This window comes from Ascaphus truei, chromosome 3, assembly GCF_040206685.1.
Source record: "Ascaphus truei isolate aAscTru1 chromosome 3, aAscTru1.hap1, whole genome shotgun sequence".
Taxonomy (NCBI): Eukaryota; Metazoa; Chordata; class Amphibia; order Anura; family Ascaphidae; genus Ascaphus; species Ascaphus truei.
The window spans coordinates 210,058,867-210,080,950 of NC_134485.1; the positions used below are offsets into that span (position 1 = coordinate 210,058,867).

Genomic DNA, 22,084 nt, shown 5'->3' on the forward strand with positions numbered 1-22,084 from the left:
GAAATCCCTGCCCCGAAGAGCTTACAATCTAAGAGGTTTAATGGGAAACTTACAGAGACATCAGGTGAGGGAGTAAGTGCTGTAGATGGCAGTGCTTGGTCACAATGGGTGGTAGGAGTGACTGAGTGTGGGACATTAGCCATGAGGGCAGGCTATTGGGATGCTTGATTTGTGGGGTAAAATTTAAGGAAGGTCAGTGTTAACCTTTTCATTTAACACCATTTACAGGGGAAGAGGTGTCTCTGAAGCACTGCACCTTGACAGCCCTGACACTACTCTCTTCGTCTTATTTAAGGTGTAATTCATATGTAGCATTTTGGCTTGCATGTTTGTGACTGCTAGGGAAATGTGAAGGCTACACTTGAAACTTTTTCAGAGTGTATGCGACAGATGTGGCATTGTGGTTAAAGTGTTGGTCATAAGCACACAACCTTTGTGGGCTTCAGCTACTTATTTTGAGTGACCTTGGGCTGGTCACTTTCTCCCTTGTGCATTTGGGGATGGAATATAAAGTATGTGCCTGTTTTATTCTTTTAAGTTCAGTACTATATGTAATGGTAGCAAGACTAGCTGTAATCTCTACTTCCCAACAAAGGTATATGTGTTGGTTTTACTAGATTGGAAGTGATCAATAATGTCTGAATGGTTTGTATTTAACATACAGTAGCTTGACCCTCTTTTTTTCTTCTTCTCTGCTAATTTATAATACCATCTCTGATGCAATGTAAGGGAGAACAGAGGTTGGTAATGGTACTGAACAGCCTAAACGTCTCCTTAATTACTCATTAAAAACCATGCCTTTGAGTCACACAGTTTATCATATTATTGAGACAAATAAGAAATGACATCCTATCATTGTATATGAAGTCATGGAAAGTCATTGGGGATGTCAATTCTGATTTAATGAGGAAGCAAAGATCAGCTGATTATAGGGTTTAGTCTCATTTTGCTGGAGTAGCTCATTAATGCATTTAATAGTGATGACTTGCTATGAAAGAACTGTATTTGCCTTTGCTTACTTTATTTTAAAATATTCTGGTAAACACAAAAAATAGCTGTAGGGTTATTTGCACAAGGACAAAGGTTTGATTTCTACAAAACCCACGTAGGGTTTTATTTATTAAAGTGCTTTAGCCATTGTCCATGGTCAGGGGTCATTTACTTGAGTCCTGAGGATGCAAGTAAATGCCTTTTGCACTTTAGTGGATAGAGAGACCCCGGAGTGTTCATTTTCATTGCATTTTTAATACCGTCTGCCTAGAACAGCTTTGCTAAAAGTGATGTATTCACTATACAATTTAAATTAAGATAAGGGAAGATTAGTATTACATTCACCATATGTGAATGTGTCTGTACCAGCTAACCATCCTATTATTTGTTGCAGGTAGCATTACCTCACTATAGCCATTTCATTGTAAAGATTATTGCTAAATAGTTTCCTACCGTGTGGCCTGTTCTCTTCTAAACTCTTCTGTAACCATGTATCTTTTAGAGTGACCGATACTGTAGACCAGGGTGGGGAACCTTTTTTCTGCCAAGGGCCATTTGGATATTTATAACATCGTTCGCGGGCCATACAGACACAGACAGGCAGGCACACAGCAGGCATGTAGGCACACAGAACCCCGCGCCCCTACCTCTGGTAGTTGCTGCTGCTTCTGGGGGGATCGTGTAGGGCGGATGCTGGGGTATGTGCGGGGGGAACTGCTGGAGAAGCATGGGGGAAGTGCGGGGAATGCTGAGGGGAATGCGGGGGAAGTACGGTGGCTGCTGGGGGATTGCTGGGGCTAGTACGGTGGCTGCTGGGAATCGTGTAGGGCTGTCGGCGCCTCACACCACCTCCTACCTCCTCCCGATCGGACGCGCGGCGGGCATTTTTTTTTAAATTAGCGCGACCCCGGTTGTAGCAGTTGCCTTAGCAGGGCCAGACCAAATGATTTCGAGGGCCTTATACGGCCCTCGGGCCTGACGTTCCCCACCCCTGCTGTAGACCCAGCAAAGCAATAACAATGGTTGTGACAACATGCGTTACTTTGAGTAGCTCACAGATTTTGCTGCACTGGTCCACCTGTTGGGTGTTTTTTTAAAGAATGAAAGGCCCATTTAAATGACATGAAGTAAAATAAGTGGTGTGTGTCTGTATGTATATATGTATGTGTATATAGTATTTGTAGACTTTTTTAGCATGTAAATTGTGCTGGCCAGTATTATTCATTCATAGGCAAAAGTCTTATAATTGCTCTTCAAGTCCCTATATAGTGACAAGGTGGATAACAAAGGAATGGTGTGTTAAAAATCGGACGGTTCTCACAGGATTGTAACATTGTGATGGTGCCTCTGCTTCCCTGGCACTTTCCAGAAATTGTCCCAGTCATCGGGGTAATAATGTGACCCCCTCCATACACTGACCCACCTCTATTACTCTGGTCTTATTTGCACAGTCACTCATGTACAAGACTCCGGGTGTTCACGCTGATATTTCCAGTGTCGCACCATGTGTTTTCACTATGACCACCTGGCGTCTCTTATCAACTGGAAAGGCACTTTGATAGTGTGTTAAATATATTGGCCCCACGTGCACTTGCAGATTGTATTAACCATTGTTACGTTAAATTATTTTCATTTAAAATTCACTGTATTGGGAGAAGGGGCAAAGGGAGTACGGCACAAGAAATCTGGATTTTATAGGTTAAATCCATCTAACAATGGGTGCTAGCAGAGCATTAGAAGTGTATACAAAGGTAGCTGAAAGGAAAGGCAATTTCTCTTACTTGGGTGCACTCCCTAATTTAATCAGGAGTGGTCCCATGTCATTGATATGATTGATGTGTGATAATGTATATCAGTAAGAACATGTTTAAACATATCTTTTAATGCATTCGATTAAAAAAACATTCAGCTTTGTAAAGAAAATCACAACTAATCCAGGAAATGCGTGACAAGGATCCAAGCTGTGGTATGATTATAGGGGCTAGCATGCTACACCTGTGCTGATATTGGTGTGCGGATCACAATTTAAACACTTACCACATTAATAACAAACATTTGTAATTATATAATGTCGCTACTGGGTAAATGTGGGCGTGTGATAATTCACATTGAAAGATACTTAACGTGAACTAAACAGGAACAGGAATACTGCAGTGTTGCTAAATGTGTTTTAAAATGGTTCGAGAGCTGTGAGATTCGGATAGTTGAACTGAATACAAAATAGTACATCTGGATTTCTAAATAGTGATTTCTCAGTTATTACTAAGTCATGCCTAGCTATACTACTAGAAAACACAATCAGTTGCCTTGGTGATATCTGGAACCCATGATGCTTGATAACTGATAAATGCAATGTCCTCGTGTTAATAAGAAAAATAACTCTACCATTCCCATTAATAGCCCTAACATCTTGATTCAAAAAAAATTCTGCAATGGATTAGAGTCCTTGATGTTCCTTGCTGTCTTCCAGACTAATAAACAAGACACTGGACTGACCCACTCAAACTGTAAGAAGAAAAAACGCAGTGACGGCGAAACGATCGTAGGGTAACGCCTTTACGCTATGCGTCAAACGTAATCTAAGGCCTCGGACATAGTGCAGACGTGCGAGCAAAAGCTTGACGTCACACGTGCCTTTACTTGCCGAGATTCATGGCCTGCATGTTTGTGTGATGGGAGGTCATGCCAGGGGAGGCGCGGCTGTGACGTCACAGAGCCGGTTCGACCTTATTGGGCGAACTGCTCATGTGTCCCGGCCGTCGCGCGGGAAATTCAAATTTTGTTGTCGCGCCATGCACCGGTCGCCCTTGTGCACGCGCTCACTATAGACATACACATTGGCGTTCTAGTGTTTATTCTCAGAGCGAGAAATGTCACTCGCATCGTCTCCTGCACTATGGACGCATCCTAAGGGTCCGTATTACCAGGGGAGAATCATTAGCGTAAGAAGAAGAGAGCAAAAACAGTGCACTGCCAGGGAGCCAGGTGGTAAGAAAAATCAAATTCTATTTATTCAGCAACACTCAGTAACATAACCCCAGGGGGTGAGACAAAAACTCCTACGCGTTTCGGAACTTAGAGCTCCTTTATCAAGGAGTATGGGGGACTAGGGGAAGGGGACCCCTTTATATCTACCTTATAACTAGCAAATCACCAATCAAAGATTACAGAAATGGCGCCAAAACCCGCTATGCGCCGGTCTGACGTCATGCGGGTCAGCCCTGCGTGCCACGTCCCGTGATACACTTCCCTTCCCCTAGTCCCCCATACTCCTTGATAAAGGAACCCTACGGTCCGAAATGCGTAGGAGTTTTTGTCTCACCCCCTGGGGTTATTTTACTGAGTGTTGCTGAATAAATAGAATTTTATTTTTCTTACCACCTGGCTCCCTGGCAGTGCACTGTTTTTGCTCTCTTCTTCTTCTGCTGGACTATGCTCTACAGATTGCACGCCATTTGGACGGACTATGCAGGTTATTTGAGGACAGATGGAGTGGGTAAGATTTATTTCATTATTGATTCAGTGATTTTTCATGGAGGAGTACCGTAATTAGCACTGGCATGTCTCCAATGAGGTTACACCAGGGTGCTTATTGGCATCCTTGATTGTTACCTTCAGGAGACGGGTGTTTTGGTGACTCACATATCACACTTCATCGTTATACCCACTCCTTTATATATTCTGTCCTCTAGTCCTGATTAATCATTATGGACATTTGTGCTTGAAGTTCCACCATCTCTGGAGCACCCATCTCTCCATGTACCCCTATACGGAGAATCATTAGCGTACCTGCAGGAAATATCCGGCTAAACAACACCATCTGATCTAGGGTCTAATTTAGTTGCACCTTGCAGTGCACCGGTTTTGGACTCAGCATACCAAACACTAAGTATTCGTTTGTATGTATGGAGTCTCTCTACAATAATGTCTGCTCTGGTATGTGCTTATATGCACCCGCTACCACTTAAGTATAGACAGGCAGCAAATAACCTTTTGAGAGGGTTTATTTAACCCCTTCTCCTTGAAGAGATCACTTTGAGCACTATATACACCAGTCTACCAGCTAATCCCTGTATATTTTATGTGGGGTACCTGCCAGGGACTATAGAGGCAGATCTCTGCAATTTCTACATCCCAGTAGAGCACTGCTCAGTATCCACTTTGAACCTAGAGGTACTTTATTTGGGTTAATATTGAGTCTGTCAGTAATAGGGTCTTTTTCATTGTGTGCTCCTATGCACCCCTCATTACTTAAATATAGACAGACAGCATAAAGCCAGTTGAGGCTGTTTGTTTAACCCCCTCCAAGAGTACACTGAGCACTACATACATTAAACCAGCAGTCCCTATATATGTATGTGTGGGGCATTTACTGACATAGCTGTCTATGCATGCTTTATGTGCTAATCCAGGTGTGTTCATGTGCAGACACTTCTATTAGGGGTTGTCTATATTTTTACATATAAGTCGATACAAGTTGTTCACCAGCCTCTCCTTGTATCCAAAGACACAACAGGGATTATAGAGGTGGATCTCTACATTTCCTACCACCTAGACCCTACCTGTCCAGCCTATACCGGTGACCCGCACCTTATTTTTACCATTACTTTATTATATTTGTTATTACACTACCCTCTTTTAAATACAGTCGTCTTTAACCTCACTGATACTTTATATTTCCATTTGTATCATTTGTGTCTATCATAATAAGTGTTTGTTTCATGCTATAGGGTATAGGTGTGCCCAAATCAGTTTAATGAGCTGTGGTGAGTTCCTAATTTGTAGATTTACGTTATTCCATTATATTATTCCATTCCTATGTGTCTTCCAGACTATGCTGGGCCTAAATTTTAGTACTTGGCTCAGATCTGTGTTATTTAATAGTATGTGCCAATGATTCTGCATGATATTGGTTATCTTCCGTTAGCGATTAAAAATACCTATATATCTGATGGGTTTTCTTTTCCTCCAATTTGATCTCCGTCTCTGAGAAAGTCATCTCTTGGGGTTTGATGTGCTCTGTGGTATGATTTTTTTTTTTTTTAGTGGATTCCCACTACAGTATATCCTCTGCAAAAAGCACTTGCGCGTTGCGTTTTCCTGTGTTTTTGAATTTGGTTAAATCGGAGCAATTTCAATGGATTCCTAGGTATTGACCTACTTGTATTCCTCAGACTATTGGAAATGAATGGTGGCTATCTGCTTGCAGGTAGCAGTTGGTTTCCTATGTACTGTTGTAGTCAATGTACCATCCTGATTTTTTGTTATTTTTAAATCTAGGAAGCTGATTGACTTGTGTCCACTTCCTGTGTCAATTTGTGATTTTGATTACTTGGATTAAGTGCCTCAATTAACTGTAGATGATCCCTTATGCCGTTCCAGAACATCACATCATCTATATATCGCAGCCTTAATTCTATGTGTTGCATGTATTGTTGAAAGTTTTTGGTGGAAACCTTCTCTGCCTCCCCCCAACCCAGGTTCAAGTTGGCATATGTTGAAGTGCAGGCTGTGTCCTTGTATCTGTTGGTAGAATTTGTTTTTAAATGGAAAATAATTGTGTGCTGATACAAATTCCAGTAAAGTGCAGATGAATTTGTCATGTGTTCTATGATGAAGACTCCTAGTTGGTAGAAAATGTTTAACTGACTGGATACCAATATTGTGCTCAAATGCCCGAGTACCCCTCACCTGTTAGTAACTGGAATTATTTCTGACATTTTTAGAATCAAGATGTTAAGGCAATTAATGGGGAATGGTAGATGAGTTATTTTTCTCATTAACAAGAGACATTGCCTTTATTAAGCATCATGGGTTCACGCAAACTCTAACCCCAGAATCTCTCTATCTCTAAAAGAGTGCTACTGAACGTGGCCAAATGTATACAACAAAAGACAAAAATATCCAATGTGACAAAATACATAGTTAAATACTTCAATGTTCGTATTCTCATGAGTAAGGGCCATTTAGTTAAACCCTTTGGCCAAAGCGTTATAAGCCTACAGACACTTCACAGCATGACCAGTATGCAGGTCCTAACACTACTGAAAATTCTCATTTACCTCTGCTGTGGAGGGAGAATAGTCTTAGTAGACATGTCCTGCACAGGTACACCCAATGTAATAAAATAGTTTTTTTTTTCATGTACCTGTGCAGGACAGGTCTAATAAGACCTCCTCTGGGTTGCAAAAGGCCACAGAGGGATTGGTAATAATTTTCTTCAGGTTTGGTTTAAAACACGGCCTTACTACCTTGATCTCCCCCATGATACCACTTTTCAACAACCCATTATTTAAACCATTTAAATATCAATGGCGGATTAAACAGGGTATATCTAAAATTAAAGATCTGCTCTCTGGGGTTAAATCAAAATGTATACACCAGATAGAGTCTTACCAGATTCCCAACACAGATGTTCAGATACATTGAAATAAGGCATTTTATAAATCGGCAACTAACTAAAGATAAGTCCAGTGCCACTACTTTGCTCCAGATAGGGTTAACAAAATATGACATCACGCCACCTAATTTTGTTTTTTTTGATGTGTGGGCAGTGTGGGTCAATGTTGCATATCTCGTGAGAGTGCCCATGGATAGCTGTAACGCGTAGCTCACCACAAACGAGGTGCGACCGCGGGGCTGAGGTAGGGAATTGTATAGAAACAGAACTGCGAGGGCACGTCTAGAGTGTAGGATAGTCGTGCTGGCCAGATCAGGGTAACAGAAGACAGCGTTAGTAAGGTACTTGCCGGGTCTTGGAGTATAGAGCAGTGGATCGTTGGGTTACGTAGCCAGAGTCAGGGTTGGAGAGCGTAGAATAGTCGTGGAGCCAAGCCAGGGTCAGTGCAGGAGAGGTCAGCGTCGTGGTTCCAAAGCCAGAGTCAGTGAAGGAGAGTATCACAGGGTAGTATCCAGGCAGGGTCAGGCAGCAGGGTTCAGGCAACAGGAACAAGGTAGTGAGTGCACAAACAAGAGGTTATGCTCGACAATGAATGGGAGCACTGAGAACATATATAGAATCTCCCACCAATGGGAGGCAACCAGGATAATGGCACAGGATAGGCTGCTGGACCACACAGGTGTGTCCTTTGACACAGTCAATAGCCAGTGTGTCCGAATGTGCGCTTGCGTCGCGCGCAACCCAAAGGCGACCGGTCGCGCGCCGTCTTCACGCGCCGTAAGAGCTATGCCAACACGGAGACCAGAGGCGGGTCCATAGTAATCTGGGCCAGGTGTTGAACCTCCCCACCCTATGTTTCTGCGATAACGGCATGCTGGGCTGCAAGTATCTGGTTTGTCTCACGTTGTGGCGCAATGCTTTCAAGTCCCTTAGCGATGCTGTCCGTACTTGTCGATAAGTTTCCAGCTGAACAGCAGTGCTCTATAGTAGGGCCTTCACAACATTTTCCATACTGACAGCAACAGTCCGCACAGGATCCACCAGTCGCAATGTGCAGCTCTGTCCCTTTTACAGGGTGTTCGGCATCCCACTTCTGACACCACTTGTGGCAGGATGACCGTGGTTAGTGAGGAGACAACACAGTTCTTGTAATGAAATAATATGCTGGTGGTTTTATTTGTCCATAAACATAACAAAACAATGGGGGCTCTGTCACTTTAAGTAAAATAGAAAAACATAAACAAAAGTCTATCCCTATAAGGGAAGCTAAGGTTAAACAAGGTTAAGCCTATCTACCTTGCTGACTAGCTACGCTAGACCAGACCAACAATATTTGGTAATACCACTTGGCTCCTTACCTGGGAGCTTTATTCCCCTCGGGACAGCATAAGGCCTCGGCCATGTTCCCTGCTTGCTGGCGGAAGCGCGCTGACGCGCGCTCCCGCTCAACACTGAGCCCCTACAGCCGCGATTAGAGCGGCTTTAGTAGGGCCTCACCTATGCTTCAGCAAGCGCACGGAAGCGTAGGTCTTAGGTGAATTTAAAATTCCCTCGCTTGCCGGCGCGACATGCCGGTCACGTGAGCGGTTCGCCCAATGAGGGTGAACCAGCTCCGTGACGTCACTGGCCCGCCCCCGGCCAGTGGCATGCCCGCCCCCGGCCCGCCCCCTGACGGCCCCCTGACAGCGCGTGCGGTAAGCAACCGCAAGGCCAGGGAAAGCACCCGCTTTCCCTGAGCCTCAGCGAGCAAGCAGGGAGCCTGGCCGAGGCCTAAGTCTGAGCAGCCTGGGTCTGTCTGTCAGCTCTCCTCTGTCCTCTCTGTGTCTGAAAAAAACAACTACCCCAGAGGCATTTCCTCTTCCCCTTTTTAAAGCGAGTGAGCTCACTTAATTAGGATCACCTGTGGCCTGTCTAATAAGTGGAGTTAACTCATCACATACTGGAAAACTGTCATAATGCAACCTCCTACTAATGTTTACATACTCTGTCACAATGCTGTTTGTAGTTTATGTGCTGTTTTACCCTGGCAGGTATCACTTACTCTTAGACATCCGGGACACATACGCATATACACCATTTGATGTTGATATGGGGTGCCTATCACTCCCTGATCTTACTCTGATCAGTGGACATCAGTGGTGTTTTATTGCCTTTTGTGCTATTATTTCACTCATGAACCATTCATTAGGACGCATGCGTGGGCCAGCACGCGTACCAGGATGCGATCCCTTTGATTACCCTACGTCATAAGACAACGGTGACATTGCTTGTAAATGTGCTACGGATCTACATACTCCCTGGGTCGCTCGCGCATTGCCACTCCTATGCCGGGACATTGTTGCCCCTAATACCTGATGAGGCGGGGCTAGGCTCAAACTACCAATGAGCCGTTCCACAGGACGCATGCGCGACCCGGCGTTTATGCCGGGACGCAGTTTCCATGACTACCCGTGAGCACAGGAAGGCGGGGTCTTAACACAGACTCCTCGCACATGCGCAATTTACCTACACCATGGGTAAGGCCACGTCACCTGTCCCCGCTAGCGAAAGTTGTAATTCGCTTTGCGGCGACGTCGCGGGCAACCAGGTCATTGATTTGGTTCAGAGACTGTCACATGTGGCGACAGCCCCTGAAAAATCTAATTTGACCGGCTTCCAAATTTCGCGTCGCTGCCGTCGCGTTGCGCTTTCTTTCTTTTCTTTCTCCGGCACACGCGACGGCGGCAATACATTTGTTTTCTGGCGACGTTGCCGGCAGTATAAGCGCGGCCTTAGGGATTCTATGGGATGCAGGCACAGTGCAATGTATCAGCCGGGATGCGGTTTCCCTGATGACATGAACTATACTACACAGAAGCACTGAGCATAGGCACCCACCAAACCAGCTTGGAGCTACTGACGCATATGACCCAATCCTGGATGATCATTGGCTCTTGCCAAAGTCAATACAGCTGTGTGTTTTCGCGGGTTTTTTCTCTGATTTTAATTGTTTTCTGGTGTTGGGACACACTCTAGTGGGGGTATATATTTCTGTCACGGTCACTAGACCACTGCACTACCCTCAGGAAGGTCCCTCTGTGCGGACCGAAATGTTGCTGCGGTGCCCCGTTTCTACAATACAAATGATTGGATTATAACATAACTGTGTGCTGTCTCTTATTGCTGGACCCTCATCTGGTAATTATACTTATTATTCATATGGGACAAGCATCAGATTCATTGGAATACGAGTGAGTGCAAACTGTTATACCATTGATTATTTATTTATTTTTATATATAAATATATATATATATAAATATATATATATAAAGGACAATAAATTACCCCCCTAATGCAATGTGAAACTTGACAAACCAATGTGACAATTATACTGATACCTGTTGTGAAGTACCCCGTGCTTATCTACCCCAACACCATTATCATTTTACCCCCTTTTTCCTTACTGTATCCTCCAATTCCCGACATTTAATTGTACACAAAATATCTGTATTACTTTTCTTCCTTTGTTTTTCTTTTGAAACAATAAAAAAAAATGTTTACATAAAAAATGTGAGGAGGAGCAGAACGTTTGTTTTTATCAGGGCTTTGGTCTCCTCCAGCAACTGAGGTTTGGAATGCATGATCACTCTCAGCTTTGATAAACATGACATGGGCCATTAGCATTTCAACAGACAGTCACTAATGTTCTCTCAGCGTGATGCTGAATTTGGAAAGGGAGCCTGGTGGTTTGTCTGTGTGGTTGCACAGGAATTTTTGCACAGGAAGAATGTCTTCACATTCATCCACTAAACACAATGAAGATAAACTCTTTACTGAACTAAATGCGGTAACAGCTAATCCTTTTGCAGCGGTCACCTAGTCATGCAGAGGAAAAGAGGCTTTGCCGATATGATTAGCACTGCTGACAACCACAGTGCTGTACTTCTTCGTCCTTTTCAAAAGCAAAGACAGCTGTCTCGAACGGCATTCTTGGTACACAGGGGCTTGTTTGAATTGCTCACCAGGTATTCTCCAGTCCATGCTATGCACGGTGCAGCGCAGAACTTGGCTGGGTAAAGTGCTTCTCCGCCCTCTCCTCAGGGAAACCCAAACATGCTGTGTTTTGGGGATAGTCAGCCAATCGTATATTCACAGCTGAGCAAAGTGCTACTTGTGTTCTTGCTAATTAGCTGGTTATGTAGAAATCTTGGTCTAGCTGGGATTCCCCTGGGAGAGGGATGAGGAACACTGTGATGCCTAATTGGTAAGCAATCTTACATGTGAAGATCTATTGCTCAAACACAACCTAATGCAGCAGGAAACAAGACTTTATTTTAATCTAGAATACAATAACTATTTTCTTACGGACACCTCTATAGTACTGTGAATCATATATGGTACATTATTTTTCCCTGATCAATTACTATACATAACCAACACTTGGCATATCCATTAAAGGGTCTGTTCACATCAAGGCATTTGGTGTTTATATCACAATAAATAAACTTAAAGACGCAATTCAAGCGGCACTTTAAAAAAAATGTTTTATTATATGCAGCCTTTGATTACTGTTTATTGAAAACTAATGACCTAAGCTGCTGTGATCGATCAGCCAAGATCCTGCTTCACTAAATGGCTGCCTTTCAGTGTCCAGCAATCCTTCAGAAAGAGTAACTCAATAGCTACAATGTAATCTTATATTACTACTTTTCTATCATTCTTATTATTGCAGCTCAAACTGCTGGAAATATTGGCAACAAATTATAGCAAACAGGAAAGTGTTGCAAAGATCTTGCACCACTGGGAAAGTGTGCTAAAACCTGCTATAGAAATCAAAGGATGATCTGTATATTAAGCTCATTCAAAATGTCAGAGTTAAGTTTAAAAAAAAAAATAGTAAATATTATCTAATACTACATAACTGATTTTTTTTTTTTTTTTTTTTTTTTTTTAAATATGTAGGGAATTGCACCTTTAAGTGGATATTGCATGTATGGTCATTAATTTTACTGTGGAGTAAATTAAATACATTTTGATATTAAAATATGTGGCGCTACATTAATATGTACATGAAAATTAGAATGTCATTGCTCATTAGTCTTAAAATAGATAATCGCTGTATTCTCTGGCTTTATACCTCCATGTTCTTGGCCTCCTCGTTTATTGTGGGAGGAATATTTCAGTTAATAAATATTTTTGTTCAAAAGATATTTCAATAATATGGATTTATGTATCTATTATCATCACATTGCCCATCTTTGCGACTGGCACAGAGTTTGAGAACAACATATTTAGTTAGATTCTGCTTGTTTCTCTGATATTAATTTGTCAAGTACATGACAGGTGTTCTACAGAAAAGATTACAGTTTAGTCATGTTATGATCGGCTAATATGAACAAAGGTTACAAATCAGCCTCACAAAAATGTGCTTTTGTGTTCTTGGCTTACTGAGGGTTGCTGTACCTGCTATATAGTGTGAACACTGGTATTAATTAGCGTTAAAGAATACGGTTGTTAGATGTTTTATATACTGTATAACACTGTATAGGCAGACACTGTAGATAGGCCTTTAAATGTATTCAAGTTAGTAGCAAGGTAGCACGCACAAGAGTTTTCAGGACTGGTGATGGAAATTCTTAGTCGTCATTCTCCTTCACGAAGGTTGCAATCTTAATCCAAATGCCAGAACCACTCATGCCTTTTATACATCAATAATAAAGTTTGTATAACAGTTATTGCTATACTGGTGCCTGAACTTGGCTCAAGATTACACTGTGAAGGGTCACACTTTTACATTTCGTCTCTTCACAGCAGGCAGTTGCAATGATACAAAGGAGTGCTATGGCATCTGGCTAATCTTGGTAGACATACTGTAGGGGCAACGCACGGTGGACCCTCTTTTTATACTTGTATTTACTGTATAATAAAAGAGCAGAAAGGGAATGGTTGTTTTTAAAACAAAACACTTTCCTAAATGAGAAAAAAATTAAAAAGAGTGCACACTTGCAAGTGAAAAAAGTAGTCGTCCCTTCATACCGATTTTGTTCACACTGATATAACGGACTATTTTCCAAATGCAGTGTCACGATGCTGTACATTGTACAGTCGGGGTGTATAGGAAACCATTTACTTTACACTGTGTAAATACTATGGGGAGTATTTCAATGCATCTTACATAGGGTGACCAGATTTTCAAAATGAAAAACCGGGACACAATAAAAAATTATTTATAAAACAAATTACATCACGTGACGCACCCCGTTGCCATGACAACGAGATACTGACGGCAGGCGGTGACATGTTGCCATGACAATATGGCATCACGTGATGCCTCGTCACCATAATGCGTCCCGTTGGTGGGGGCTGCAGTGTGTGTCTGTGTATATAGGAGGTGGGCCCTGCAGTGTGTGTTTGTGTGTATATAAATAATGAAAACATTAATTAAAATAATTAACAAATTAAAATTAAATAAAAAAATGTAGGCATTAATTAAAATTAAGACTTTTAAAAATTTGACCTTCCTGACTTTACACTTTGCAAAATAGGGTCTCTTGCTCTCCTCGTGGCAGTCAGTGACATCACTGCCATGCAGGGCCGCAGACAGCTTTCCTGGGGCCCAGGAAGAACGTTTTCACAGGGACCCTCTAGCCACGTTTCGGCGGCCTTGCGAGAACCCCCCCTTCTCACACACCTCCTCACTCTCACCCCACCTCACACTCCCCAGTCACCCATTCCTTCCCCCCTCTCACCCATTCCTTCCCCCCCCTCTCTTACACCCCACCCCCATGTATTTTTCTCCCCTCCCCACACTCAACCTCCCTCCCCAATATACATGCACACACAGTGACACACACACACACACACAGTGACAAACACACACAGCCCCCCTCATACTTCCCCCTCCTCTCCTCATACCTGCCCCCTCATACTTCCCCCTCTTCATCTCCCCTCATACCTCCTCTCCTCATACCTCTCCCTCCCCATCCTTTCCTCATACCTACCCTCTCCCCCCTCCTTATATCTTCCCTCCTCATACCTTCCCCATCCCTTCCCCATCCCTCCTCATACCTGCCCCATCCCTCATATCTGCCCCATCCCTCCCCATACCTCCTCCTCCCCTTCCCATACCTTCCCCTCAGCTCCTCATATCTCCCCTCCTCATACCTTCCCCTCCTCTCCTCATACCTTCCCCTCCTCATACCTTCCTCATACCTGCCCCATCCCTCCTCCTCCCCTCCCCATACCTTCCCCTCAGCTCCTCATACCTTCCTCTAGCTCCTCATATCTCCCCCTCCTCATACCTTTCCCTCCCCTCCTCATTCCACCCCATCCTCGTACCTTCCCCTCCCCCTCCTCATACCTTCCCCTCCCCCTCCTCATACTTCCCCATCCTCGTACCTTCCCCTCCCCCTCCTCATACCTTCCCCTCCCCCTCCTCATACGTTCCCCTCCCCCTCATACCTTCCCCTCCCCCTCCTCATACCTTCCCCATCCCTCCTCATACCTTCCCTTCTCCCTCCCCCTCCTCATACCTTCCCCATCCCTCCTCATACCTTCCCCATCCCTCCTCATACCTTCCCCATTCTTCCTCATACCTTCCCCTCAGCTCCTCATATCTCCCCCCCAGCTCCTCATATCTCCCCCTCCTCATACCTTCCCCCCAGCTCCTCATATCTCCCCCTCCTCATACCTTCCCCTCAGCTCCTCCTATCTCCCCCTCCTCATACCTTTCCCTCAGCTCCTCCGATGACACACACAGACAGACAGGACACACACACACACACACTACCTCTCTTTCACTGAGAAGCAGCTCACTCCATCCGGCCCAGTACTAAGCCTCACCCCGAGATCATCTGACCTCCAACCAATCCCCTGCTTTTACTCTCTAAGCCCAGCTCCCCCCCCCCCCCCCCGCCCCGGCATTCTAACATGAAAAAAATACTACCCGGCTGCCGCATCCTCCTCCTCGGCACCGCCGCTCGCTCCCCCCCGCGCACCGTCGCTGACTCCCCCGCGCACCAGGGAGAAAAACCAGGACATTCCCGGGACGGACAGGCAACCGGGACAGCCCAGCAAAAACCGGGACAAATGGTCACCCTAATCTTAGTGTGGTGCAGAAAGTAGCGGCTTTAGATGCTCTGTGTGACACAGGGAGCAGTGTCACATGACTCACTCCATCCTTTCCTCTTCATAGTCTTTGAACCTTTGTTTTCTCTGTGATGTTCTCTTTACACATATTGTAACGCATATTGTCTTCCTTGTCTTGCTCTGGATATGGCCAGATGGATTTCAGGGGGACCAGATGGCTCAGAAATGTGGTTATGCTTTCGTTCTTTAAACGTTTCAAAAAGCACAGTGTCGACATTGAGTGAGTAATATATTTTATTCCTCTGTTGTCTATATAATGTGCAAAAAGAAACTTTGCTAAATGTGACATTTATTAGAAGACAGAATTTGTTGTAGGAATCTACATTTTGTTATGTTTGTTTTGCTTTCACTTTGGCAATCTCTCGTGTGTGTGTGTTCGTTCGAATGGCATAGGCTATTTCATCTTCCGCAGGGAGGCACATTTTCTGCAACTGATCACTCCAGAATGGGACTATAACATTTGAAAAGGGTTGTGTTAAAAACAGCAGCAAAGGACTTTGCAATTGTGAAATGAAATTACGTACTTACAGTATTCTTTATGGCGAATTGAGCAGATTGCTGCTTAAAATTTGAAAAGCTATATAACGTATAATCAGTGTTCGACAAACCTATACATCTGCACACCCCAGGCGATTGGATTTAACACCGTGGCGAGCTCCTATTGGCCCAAGCAGCACGCAGTTTTTAAAAAAAAATTTCCATGCTCACGCTGCTGTTTAATTTCCCCCGCTCACGCTGGAGGAAATTGCCGCTGCAGGCCCCGGCATACCCCCATTGGCCGCCGTATGCCCCGCATATCCCCAATGGCCCCCGCATATCCTCAATGGCCCCCTCATATCCCCAATGGCCCCCGCATACCTCCCAATGCCCCCCGCTTACCCCCGCAGGCCCCCACATAACCCTAATGGGCGCCGCATACCTCCAATTGCCGCCGCAGGCCCCCGCATAACCCCATTGGCCGCTGTATGCCCCCGCTGGCCCCCTCAAACCTCCGATGTCTCCGCAAGCCGCCGCAAACCCCCGCAGGCCCCATCAAACCTCCGATGCCTCCCGCAAGCTCCCGATGACTCCAACATACCTCCGATGGTGAGCGGGACTCCCGGCGCCATTTCTGGTAGTGTGTGTGTCTGTCAGTGTGTGTGTCTGTCTGTCTGTCAGTGTGTGTGTGTCTGTCAGTGTGTGTGTGTCTGTCAGTGAGTGTGTGTGTGTGTGTGTGTGTGTGTGTGTGTGTATGTGTCTGTCAGTGTGAGTGTGTGTCTGTCAGAGTGTGGGTGTGTGGGTGGGTGTGTGTGTGTGTGTGTGTGTGAGTAGGATGACTGACTTGGTCTCTCTCTCACCCTCTCTGTGTGTGTCGCTCTCTCTCTGTGTGTGTCGCTCTCTCTCTCTCTCTCTGTGTCTCTCTCTCTCTCTCTCTCTCTCTCTCTGTGTGTGTCGCTCTCTCTCTCTCTGTGTGTCACTCTCTCTGTGTGTGTCACTCTCTCTCTCACCCATTCTCTGTCTCTCTCTCTCACACTGTCTCACACTCTGGACCTTGATATCTTACTTACCCTATATATCTTAACTGCCCTATACCTACACCAAAATAACCTATACTGCTTACTTCCAGATCTGACTCAAGCTTCACACAGGAGACATCGGAATCCCCCCTAACCCAGAAGACAGGTAGGGAACACCTCACCTCCAACATATAACATTGCGGGAATGAGGATACCTGGACTGCGGATTAGGTAAGATCACACACACACACACACACACACACATACACACATACACACATACGTAACAAGGACTAATTGTAGTATAATGTAATACAATAAATACATTTATGTCAAAAACTAATGTTGTTCTTACTAGGAATTTATTCAATTTATTTTATTTTATTTTTTTAAAGCGGGGTGGGACTAGGGCGGGGTTCGGGGTGGGACTAGGGCGGGGTTCGGGGCGGGACTAGGGCGGGGTTGGGGGCGGGACTAGGTGGCGAGTAGATTTTTTGTTCGGCGAGTAGATTTTTGGGTGATTTGTCGACCACTGCGTAATAATCTATAGAATGATCACGGAGCATGTAATATAAATTGTTGGGTGCTTTCAATTTGTTGCCTCTCCACCATATGCAGCCATGTGGAATCAGGTTTTTAAACGGGATAGCTTGGTAGAACCACCTGTGATATCACACGCAGTTTCCATAAAACAGCACACTTCTTAAACATTACAGTGCAGATGTACCTGAAATGTCATGAGCACCCGCTCGTTTTCTAGGGAGGGATTAGGCTGGCTGCTTCAGTTTCCGGCACTCGGAGCCGACGAGATCACGTGATCACTCTAGGAATGATTACATCACCCGGAAGCGCTGGACTTTCAGTGACAGTGTGGTGCCGCACTGTAAAGGTTCCAAATGTTGTCATCTTATTTTCATAATCAGAATGTGCTTGTGTGCTGAACTTTGCCATTCTCAGCTTCAGGGCTGAGCTTTTTTAGGATGGGTCCCTGCTGCTTGGAACCCTCGGTCTGTCTGTGGGTCTGGGACACTTGGTTGTGACCATTTTGCTGCGCCCAAACCTCTCACGTGCGTTTAGCCTCCACTTACCTCGCAGCAAGGACATCTCCGCCGGCCGCTTTGCCGCTTAAGTAAGCCTTTAGCGGATAAGTGAGGGATAAGTAAACCTTATTCCTTACCCTAAAACCCCTAATCTTAACCATTGGTACTAACGCTACCCCCTACCCTGAAAACCTTAACCCTGTACCTTAAGCCCCGTTATCCTAAGGCTATGGCCCCAGTGTTGACTGCTGCACGTCTGGCACGCCTGGCGTCCTGGCTGCACGTGCACAGATAAAAGCTGCGTATGAGGTCTGTAGGGAGTGATGGGAGGTGTGGGGGGCGTGGCCAAAACGGGGTTTACACTACCTGCGCTCTTATTGGTCCAAACTATCTGCCTTGCCATTGGCTCCCCGCGCACCACGTGATCACGTCGCCACGCGGGAAGACAAAATTCTTGTCTTCCCTGGTGGCTGACGCGTCATCGCTCTGAGTGAGTACCCACAACAGAAACCACTGGGGCCTGCCTGATAAGAGGCATGTATCTGGAATGCTGCGCGCACCGCCTTTACCACTGGGGACCCGGCCATTGGCGTAGCTAGACATGCGCGGGCCCCCGGGCAAACATTTTTTCAGGGCCCCAAGATAAGTGAGCATATTTTGTAGATTCAAAATTAAATATACCGCCTACATATAAATATAGATTAAACATAAAATAATGATTACTCATGCACTCACCATTTATTTTTAAGTCAGAAGTTTTATTTCCGCGCTTTTCGCTCAGCAAACACGTCAATGATGTGATCCATTGGGCCCGAGAGCGCGGAAAATGTATATTGGGGCGGACATTTTTGCTGCCCCAAAATTTTGCCGGCCTAATGGGAAATCCGCCACTGGGTAAAGTAGATGGTGGGGCCCTCTCTGCACCCATCCACATTGACATTCAATAGCTTTTTTTTTTCTCAGATACTATTGGGCTTTTTTCTCCAAATTTATGTAAAATTCACCATACACTTTAAATAAATCAGCATAGTGACTGCAATTTTTTTCTCCCTCCCCCCCATCCTATCCCTCATCATCATCATCAGCTATCACCCCTCTCTCTTCTTCTTCTCTCCTTTTCTCTCTCTCTCTCTCTCTCTCTCTCTCTCTCTCTCTCTCTCTCTCTCTCTCTCTCTCTCTCTCTCTCTCTCTCTCTCTCTCTCTCTCTCTCTCTCTCTCCCCCCCCTCTCTCCCCTTTCCCCCTCTTTCTCTCTCTTTCCCCTCTTTTCCGCCCGTCTCTCTTTCCCCCTTTCACTTCCCCCCTCTCTTTCTCTTTCCCCTCTCTATTTTCTCTCTCTCGTTCCCCCCCCCTCTCTCTCAATTCCCCCCCCTCTCTCTCCTCCCCGTCATGCCTCTATTCCTCTATTTTCTCCCCCTAATGCCTCTATCCCTCTCTCTCTCTTTGCCCCCTCATGTCTTTCTTTTCCCTCCTATGTATTACTCTCATTTTTTCTTTGTCTCTTCTTTTCTGTTTTCTTCCCTTTCATGTCTGTTTTTACCCCTGTAACAGGTGTTCCCCCACCCTCTGGTAGATTTCACTGTTACCTGGTGTTGTTGTGCTGCTCACCTGTTAGGCTTACAGTGTCCACCGATGGTAGTGGGGAAGACAGGACAGGCTTTAGGGATCTTCCCAGTTCTTCATAGGTGCAGCGGCTCCATTTCCAGCAGGCCCCAGCAGGGTTGGGTTCAGTTCCTACAGGAAAACCCTCTTGCACTCCCCCTGATAAACTGCAGTCTCAGGCAGGAGTATAAAACAAAGGATGGTTCTTTATTCTTCATACAGCATACCAACATTTTCTCTCTCTCTGGTCCCTGGAATCAAACCCTGGGGCTTTAGGCCCCAAAGGTCTATCCTGTTCTCCCTTACTCCCTGGTGAAGTAAAGGGTAGTATCCCACTCCCCTGAGAGAGGGGAAGGAAGGTGGCCAGAGCCATGGCTCCACACTTCCAAAAACCACTAAATTTGGATCTGTAGTCCCTTTTGTACCCAGGGGGATGGTCCTAGGTCTGAGTCCCTGATAGGGCCCCCGTCACTCAAGGGAGTTGTTTACTGCTGCAGCAGCAAGGCCATAGATTTAACCCTAACACTGCCTGCGCTTGTACCAGGGCTTATGTGTTACGTAGGGCAGATTAGTAGCCAAGGGGATACATGGCTACATCTCCATGATTTAACCCTTCCCCTCCCTCTCACATTTCCCAGCCTGTCTCCGGCTGCAGCTCCAGCTCCACGCTGCACTACTTGAGGCCCACCTACGGAGGCTCTGCAGAGGCAGGGATTTCTCCTCTGTCCTTCCTACTGCATCTCAGGGCGCCGCCCACCTGCAGAGGAAGGGATTTCCCTCTGTGCTTCCTTCCCGCTGCAGGGAATTAATGTGCAGCAGGGGGACGGGCCGCCGACAGGGGTGGAGAGCGGGCCCCCCAAGAGCACGGGCTTTGCCCGGGCTATAGCTACGCCCCTGGACCCGCCCCTTAGCCCTTTATCCTAAACCCTGTATCGCAATCCCCCTTGCCTAAAACCCCTTACCCTTAAAACCTAACCCCTTATCCTAAAACACCTATCCTTAACCCCCTACCCTAACACTAAGACCCCTTAAATTAACTTACCTTTTTGTTAGAGCAGCCAGCGGCTGCGGTGAAGGGTCCCTCGGCGGCCAAATGCTGACGGATGTACCCCAGTGCTCAGGAAATGTACCTTTGTATTTGAAGGTGAAATTGCAACAAAAAAACAAGATGGCTTCCAGGGTCATCAAATAGAAAGCCGCAATGTGTTTCCCAGAAATCGCAGCTTCCTGTTGATACACAGGAGTGAATCTGACCCTGAGGCCATATTCATTTTTCCGAAGGAAACTTAGCTCAGGGGACCAGAGGGTCCCGTGAGCTAAGAATAGCCCGGTTCAGCACCTGAGGATCTTCCCGTTCAAACTATGAAAAAATAAGAGTAGGGTTGTTGCGTTAAAATGCCATGAATTTTATCAATTCAAAATGGGCAGAGAGCATATGTTTTTGTCAGGGCTGACATCTGATTTGGGCACATAAGGGGTAAGCTTGAGCTCAGCAGTCTTATTGCAGTGTTTACCCTATTCATTACCTACCGTGGGAATTGGTAGGGACACTTAGTGATGATTTTAGTGAATCATGGAACAACGTAAGTTATCCCTTTTCTGCTAGTAACATGGTGCAGCGTACAATTTTCCTTTATTATCATTCTTAGATCACTGATTACTTAATTGTTACCTTGTCTTTACACTGTAAAATAATGTCTTTGCTGCATAGTGAACTTTTGCTCTATTTACTTTGATTATGCTTCTCTCCCAACTTGAAAATGGTTAATAAAGTGTGCTACTGTATCTAGAATTATTCATACTGTAATCAAGAGCAGCTTACATTTAAAATAATAAACAATACCTTTTTTTTTTCTCCAAAGTGTAAACATTCAGAACCTTTCAATTAACTACCTGAACATAGTAATTTGTGTAATTACTTTAATTACATGGTTATCTGGGATTTGTAAAAGTAAATTATTCATAGGGTTATAAAGGCTCCAAGTCAAGGTTTTTTTTTCTTGTTTTCAGTTGACTGTTTTGGGGATTATATGCACTTGTATACTTATAATTTATTTTTCAATAAATAAACCCAAGCATATTGTTTTATAAATCCTTATTTCTCTTGATTTTTATTATTATTTGCCCTTGATAGGGAGATATTAAAGGACCCATGCCCCACTAGAAAACTCTTTGGTGCGGACGGCATTGACACTATTTAGCCCATCAATTATTTGTTCATATTTGTTGCCATATTTACTAAGTGGTGCTGTTCCATAAGACACATGACAGTCCATTGAAGTAAATGGACCACAGGGTGTCTCCTGTTGTCTTATGGAGTAGCACTGCTTAGAAACTATGGCCCTCAATGCTGTAGCTGCTGCAAGTGCAATAAGTTAGTTTTCAGTTTGGTGCATCATTCTTAAGCAAACTCGACATCACCTACAGTAT

General features: G+C 44.9%; 1 protein-coding gene across 2 annotated transcripts in view; it reads left to right on the forward strand.

Annotated features, from left to right (window-relative positions):
- The window catches only part of CAMKK1 (calcium/calmodulin dependent protein kinase kinase 1), a 328,954-nt gene that overhangs the window by 73,869 nt on the left and 233,001 nt on the right, over window positions 1–22,084 (forward strand). The gene's annotated exons all lie outside the window — the stretch shown is intronic.